At 47.5% G+C, this 7,593-nt stretch overlaps 1 long non-coding RNA gene across 1 annotated transcript; it reads right to left on the bottom strand.

The window, feature by feature from the left end:
- Positions 1 to 525: 525 nt before the first annotated feature.
- On the bottom strand, positions 526 to 4,089 carry LOC122457472. The gene is made up of 2 exons (XR_006277007.1): positions 3,950 to 4,089; positions 526 to 818 (listed from the first exon to the last, which is right to left on the bottom strand). It is a non-coding gene; the product is annotated as an uncharacterized LOC122457472 (long non-coding RNA).
- Positions 4,090 to 7,593: the final 3,504 nt, after the last annotated feature.

Here is a 7,593-nt window from a genome sequence, read left to right as displayed (position 1 = left end):
GAAAAATAAGACACGAATACCACATTTACCGTAATGATGCTCCCTGGTCTGGAGTCCTCCGCCTATTACAGTTCAGGATAGTCTGCCTCATCATCAAGACAAGGCTAAAGAATTACAGGGTTACTCTTTATTTTTTACTCACTGTAAGCACTGGTAATTTTGTTACTGTTCGCTATAATATTTTGCGCTACACAGCATCATCTGTTTCAGGGTCTAGGAAAGCTACATACATGTCAATGAGTTCAGGTTCCCAACAGCTGCTGTGAGGGAGATATGCTTTACTGTCCTCATTCAACAGCTGGGGAAACTGAGGCATAAAGAGTTTTTTGAAAGTGATCAAGTGTACACACAAGGGCTGTGGGAGAGCTGATGACAGAGCCTGCCTGCCCCACTTGTAAGCCCTGTGTTTTAAGCACAAGAGCATTCACCCCACTTGAATGGAGCCCTGACAGTCTTTTGAAGGACCCTATGTAAATGCAAGTCATAGCTGTTGATCTAGATCAGTGTAAATGGATAGCTCACATATAAAACAAATTCATTTTTAATGTGCAGGTGCCTTGTCCACCTGACAAGGCTGGGAATCTGTTCTCTCGATGAATGTACTCGCAACAGTCACTCCGAGTGCCCCTGAAGGCAGAGACTCTCAGTGCTGCTCCGGTCCAGGAATCCCTGCACTCCAACTGCTCTCAGCCCCACTGCAGGGGAAAATCCTTTTCGATGCCACTCCTGTCAATTCACCCACCAAATCTGGTCTCAGGTCCACTGCAGGATGAAATATTTCACCTGTCCCTCCATCCAGATCCATTTTCTCAGTCTCACTAGGGGAAGAATATCCTCAGTGCTGCTCCTTTCTGTCCATCCCCAAAAGGCCTTCATCTCATTGCGGGGCAAAGGCCTCTCCAGTGCTCCTCCCTTCATCCATCCAGATCAGCCACTGTCCGTCCTATTATCCATTAATGAAGCTCAGCCATTCCCATGCTCCCTTTAAGCTGAAGGATTCTTAGGCCTATCTACACTAGCAATGAAAGAGGTGAACTAATATTACCATCACTAGCGTAGCCTCGGTAACACAGCCCAGATGCTACCAAATGCTATTTTCAACACTGTAGTTCTGATCCAAAGCCCACTGAAGTCAATTAAAAGTTTCCACCGACTTCAATGGATGTTGGATCAGGCTCCTGTGTATGTTACACCTGCTGGGGGCAAGTCTAAGTGACACAAGGGCTAAATTGAGAATCAGCAGCCAACACTAGGGCTCCTCGCCTTGCTAACACTGGTTCAACTCAACAGGTGCTAGCAACAGTGGACATTTTTTCAACCCCACCCCCGGTGTAGGCAAAGCCCTAAGCACTGTTCCTGCCCATCCACCTATGTGAGCAGCTCCCAGCATGATTCTGGCCAAAAGCCTCTTCAGTGTCACTCTATATCCATCCGCATCAGCCATTCTTAACCCTGCTGGAGAGCAAAGACCTCCTGTTTCAAGACTAGATCAAAGCACATTAACAAACTGCTAATGTGCACCAGCAGGGTGCACACGGACAGTCAGAGCAGGGCTGGCTAGTGTGGGATAGAGTCACACCCCAGCTTGCCATGAGCTAAATATTCATTTAGACAAGCCCTAAGTTTTCATTATTATAAAGATCTTGTGTTTCCAGAACCTGGACAATGTGAACTAAGCATAACCCAATGCTGTGATGTCTGCCCGCAACCTGAAATAAGAACCCTGAAAGGTATGCACTACTCATTTATCTCAATGGCAGGTTACCACTGAAGTCTATATGATACAAATTTCAACAGCCACATTTTTAACTATTTCTCTGCTGATCATTCTAGCACCCAACTAATGTGTTTATACAACAAACCCAAACCACTACCAAGGGTCAAAACCCCCAGCTGTCCTCTCCCCAACTATCAAAGCCTTCCTTTTTCCATTGACAACTTCTGTAATGCTGTGAAAAGAAAAGGAGGACTTGTGGCACCTTAGAGACTAAACACATTTGAGCATAAGCTTTAATGAGCTACAGCTCACTTCGAGGTTAAGGGGCCATTACAGTTGGTGAAGCTGCAATGGGAGGGGTTTACACCTTCTCTAAGAACTAACATTATGGACTTTGTAACCAACCTACAAAACACCCTCCGAACCTCTTTAGCCCTTGCTAAAGAAAACCTAAAGGATGCTCAAAAAGAGCAAAAAGCCTGGTATGATAAACATGCCAGAGAGCGTTCCTTCAAAGTAGGGGACCAGGTCATGGCCTTAAAGGGGCTCCAGGCCCATAAAATGGAAGCATTGTGGGAAGGGCCATTCACAGCTCAAGAGCACCTGAGAGCTGTTAATTATCTCATAGCATTCCCCACCTCCAACCGAAAGCCTAAGGTGTACCATATTAATTCTCTACAGCCCCTTTTATTCCAGAGAATTAAAGGTTTGTCAGTTTACAGCCCAGGGAGGAGATAACGCTGAGTGGCCTGAAGATACTACTACAAAGGGAAGAGGTGAACCACTCCATGACCCTTGGGCATATGCAGCGACAGCAGATCACTAGTGCACTAACTACACTCTGACGTTCTGAGCCACCCCAGGACTGACTGAACCAGCATACCACTCCATTGACACAGGTAATGCTCATCCAATTAGAGCCCAACTTTACTGGGTGTCTCCTCAAGCTAAAACTGCTATAGAATAGGAGATCCAGGATATGCTACGGATGGGTGTAATCTGCCCTTCTGGTGATGCATGGACATCTCCAGTGGTTCTAGTTCCCAAACCAGATGGGGAGATACAGCATCTAGCTTACAGTAGTCCACACAAAAACATAACTCGCTCAGACAACTATCCAATGCCATGCACAGATGAACTATTGGAGAAACTGGGACGGGCCCAGCTCATCTGTACCTTGGACTTAACCAAGGGGTACTGGCAGGTATTGCTAGATGAATCTGCCAAGCAAAGGTCAGCCTTCACCACACATGTCGGGCTGTATGAATTTAATGTGCTCCCTTTAGGGCTGCGGAATGCACCCGCCACCTTCCAAAGGCTTGTAGATGGTCTCCTAGCAGGATTGGGAGAATATGCAGTCGTCCATGTAGCTCATGAAAGCTTATGCTCAAATAAATTTGTTAGTCTCTAAGGTGCCATAAGTACTCCTTTTCTTTTTACGGATACAAACTAACATGGCTGCTTCTCTGAAACCTGTAATGCTGTGGTTCATAGTCAACACGGGATCCTGCAGTGCATTGAAAAAATAAAAATTTATGAGCAACATAAAACAAATTGAACTTAATAGCAGGACAGTAAATAACCCAAGGAATACTCTGACTATCGCTCATGCCCATATTAAAACATGGAGGAGGTTTTTAATGAATGTATCTGATGCTGCTGCAGAACCTCCAGCCCTGCTGCCCAGGAGTGCCACAGTGTGCAGAGATCTTGCTGCAGAAAAGGGGTCTTGGCTGTAGAGAGGCAGCATGGTGCCATGTAGAGGGTACTTCACTACGACTCAGGAAAATGAGATTGTCCACTCTGCTGCTAAGTGACTATAACAGGGCACTCTCCTCTTGAGCATCTCTGAGCAGCTTGACACTGAAGTCCTTTTCTCACCCCTGTTACCCCCTGCAGGCTACCGGACAACTTTGACAGGTCTTGTTCCTCCAGCAAAACCACAAAGTCCAAATGAGCCCCTTCTAGGATATTAAAGGGTCCAATAAACAAAGTCTATTTGCCCTTGTTAGGGTCCTCAGCCCCAGCTCTGGGACCTTTAAATTCAGCCCTTGGTTCAGGCTTCCAAGTAAGTTCCATCCCCTTCTAGGATTTATGGCATTTTACCTGCAGTTGGGAAGGAAACTGCCCCTACCCACCACTCTGAGATTCAACCCAGGCACCTTATAAACAGGAGCCCCACATACTGCTCAGTGCAATGCATTGTCACTTCTTCACTGGGTCTCTTCCTACCTGGCCCCTTTAGCTTTACCCTCATCTCAGGGTTAAGGTTCTTCTCTCTGAAATCCCAGCTATGTAAGTTCAGCCAGCCATAAACTCCATCTAACAGGTAGGCTTCTTTGGCCAGAGAGGAGCCCCGTTTTTCACTCCTCTGGTCCCAGCCAGCAAATGACCTGCTAAGGCCCTGCAACTCCTTTTATCTGAGCCTACTGTGCTCTAATTGGCTCCTCCTATGAAGACTCTCTGGGTAGGCCTGGAGGACCCACCTTTGTTGCTCCTTTCCTGTCACTCTGCTTCTTCCTGGTGGCAGTGGTAGGGTAGTAGGATGGTAGGGCCTCCTGTAGGGAACTGCAAAGGTCAGCTACATCCCCATCATAGTGACCTTGGGCAAGTTACTTCTCTCTCAGTACCTCTGTCCCTGCCCATCCACCCCTTTGCCTGTCTTCTCTATGTAGCTGTCAAGCTCTTTGGAGCAGAGGCTGTTTCTAACTCTGTGGATGAACAGTGCCAAGCACAATGGGGCCCTGATCTTACGTGAGGCCTCTGGGTGCTGCTGTAATAACAATTCTAAATAACTGAATTTTTCGAAAATGGGCTTTGCATTGAGGAAGTGGGCCGATGTGCCGGAGCTCTGCCACAGTCAGGGTTTGGGGAGCTAGACCAGCTCTGTTTCTCTTGTTATTCAATGGCTATCACCTTAGACTCGTAAAGGTGAACCTCTCAGACTAATAGGTTTGATATTTCAGCACAGATAATGGCAGCATTTTTGCAACTCTAAGTAAAAGGTCACCTGGCTGGAGTGAAATCTTTCTCTCTGCTTCACTCCCTGACCCAGTGTAGCACGCAAAGCCCATTCTTTGATGAGACACAAGGGATGGGGAGAGATAGGGTAAGGGGAGCATGAGCCTGTCAGAGAATACAGAACAAGCTCTCATTAAAGCCCTGGACAGCTAGGAAGAAGCCCTTTGCTGCATAAGCCAAATCAGGGCTCTTAGGAGCCACGCCAATAAAAGGGTGCCAATGTGCTGTGGGGCTGTTTGTGAAATGGGCACTTGTTCACATGATACTCGAGCGAGACTATTAATTCTTTTTGCCAAACAGGTGTAAGGTGATGCAGCTTTTAGGCCCTGATTCAGTAAAGCACCTAAGCCTGTCTTACCACTCACATGCATGCCTCTGGTGCTGTATGGATGATAATGCAAGAGCCCCCATCCTGGCTGAAACAGTGGGGATTGAACCAGGGACCTCCATGCTCTGCAGCTGAGAGTTATGACAGATGCCCATCCTGTCTGGCGCAGGCACAGATAGGAACACATAATGCACACTGACCAATGGGAAACAACACTAAATCAGTCTAATAATCTCCATCAGTGATAATTGTAACAGGGGAACTCAGCTGGCCAGATAAACCAGCGGCACAAAGGGGCCATGGGGGGGCCCTTCCCACCCTGCATGCTCGCTCTCTCTCTCCTTTCTAGAGAATGGCAGTAGGAGCAGATTTTGGAGTGGAACGTGAAAGGAAGGCAGAGGTTTGGAATTAGAATACATCCCCTTTCCGACACACTCCCCCCAGCATTCTGTCTCATTTGCGTATGAATGGCCTAGTGTTCTTTATAAGCAAGAATTAAGAGAACAAAGGCAACAGGAAGCGAGGGGAAGAAGAAAAAGACAGAAACTGGAGGTGGTGACTAACACCCAGAAGCAAGGCTAGCGCTCCAAGCTATTCCCAGTTGTCTGGAGTCCCACTGACAGACTCCCCCAAGGCTGTAATTTGCGAAAGAGATGCCTGCTCATGATTTCCCCCCTTCCTGCCTCTCTCCACAGAACAGAATCCCTGGTCCAGTTCCATTCCAGTCTAGTTTCTGCTCCTTTCACACAGCACAGAGTCACAGACTGTCTTTTCACTGTAGATGTGATTCAGTTTTTCCCCTCAAAAAGAAACTCCCCCTTACACCATGACTCTCCTCTCCCTGGGCTACATTCCCAATGGGCACTTAGGAGTTACAAAGATGAGCATTGTAGCACCCAACACCTACGTGCCCTGCTGCTCTGTGGAATTCACAGCCCCAGGTTAGGCAGCCAGGTTCCTCATACAGTGCACAGGAAGAGTTAGGCACCTAAGAAAGGGATCCACAGAAGCCAGCACACTGAGTCGCCTAATCTAGCCAGGAGCAAAATGCAGAGGACTGGGGCAGGGCATAGGGCCCTAATCCACAAAGGGACGGACTTGACAGGCCAAAGGAAGGCTCCTATCTCCAATCAGCGTTTTCAACCATGACCGCTCTCTGGGAGTTAGGGACCTAAGACAAGACAGCCTTTTCTCATGAAAAACCAGAGAACGACACATCCCATCACAACCAACAGTCCAGAGATCAGGGCATCTGGGCTGTGGGAAAGCAGGGTCCGAGTTCCTGCTCCAAATCAGGCAGAGCATAAATTCAGACCTGGGTCTCCCAGATAAGTGCCCTAACCACAGGGCTCTTGGTTAGACTGGGATATGCCATCCGTTTGCCCCTAGCTGTCTTTTGTGTGGGGGGGCTGCACTGGTAGGCTTGCTGTAAAGCAGGGGAGGCCTAAACTGGTACACATGCTCTGAGCTGGCTGACTGGATTGGGCCCTGCTGGCTAGATAGGCAGGGAACTCCTCTTGCTGAGGCATAGGTGTGAGTGAGGGATCCAAGAAGCTCAGAGGCATTAGGACTAAGGTGCCAGTGCACATGCCCAGAGATGGGAACCTAGGCAATTAAGACACCTTAGCACCTCCAGAGTTAGCCAAGCAGCTAAGCAGTGGTCTTGTGGATGTCAGTAGTGCCTAAATGTTGGACTGAAGCACCTAAAGAGGCAGTGTCCCTGTGTGAATCTAGCCCCCTCTGACCATGCAACCCCTTTGCTTCCCACCTCATCTCCCAACTCCAGTTCTTCCTTGTGCACAATGCATCAGCAGAGCAGTGTGAGGCCTGGAACTGGAACAGCAGGTTGTGGAGCTGACTTGTAAATATTCTTTCAAATTGTTTAACCAATTTGCTCCGACTGTGTCTGTGCCCCATTTCTGTTCATTTCCCACAAGCATTCTAGGAAATGAGTTCAGGCTGGGTATGTTTGGGGAAGCATCCACATTTAAATGAATCTTGCAGAAGGTTTCAAATCATCACAAGAAATTCAATTTAGCAGTTATGTGTATCCAATCAGGGAACAGAAACAAGCCAAGTGACCTACAAATCCAATCAAAACAGCTCAAATGTTGAAGGCTTACAAACTAATTGGAATGAGCTACAGAGCAAGAATTATCTGTGGAAACTATGTGGCAAATCATTTTGAATAACAAATTCAAGAAAATCATATTCTGCTCATGGACAATGCATCGCAGAAGAAAAGTCATGGCAATTATCCACTACAATTAGATGCCCAGCTGTAGCCGGAAGTGCTGCCAGTCAGGCGTAGAGTGTATTGGGGTCCATGGCTGGAATAGAAAGGCTGGAGGGATATATAGCTCTGTATGTTATTGGGCTGTACTTTAAAGGTGCTTTACCCAGCTACCAGAAGGGTCTGGTGTAAGTATAAGGATTCCATGTGAACATCCCAACCTCTCCTGTCTTCTTCTCCATGCCATCCAAGCCAGCCAGTCAGTGACAGGTTTTCTAGGAAAGTCATTCAGTC

This window comes from Dermochelys coriacea, chromosome 1, assembly GCF_009764565.3.
Source record: "Dermochelys coriacea isolate rDerCor1 chromosome 1, rDerCor1.pri.v4, whole genome shotgun sequence".
Classification (NCBI taxonomy): domain Eukaryota; kingdom Metazoa; phylum Chordata; order Testudines; family Dermochelyidae; genus Dermochelys; species Dermochelys coriacea.
The sequence above is the reverse complement of the archived record's forward strand: the minus strand, read 5'-3'. Positions and strand labels throughout refer to the sequence as shown.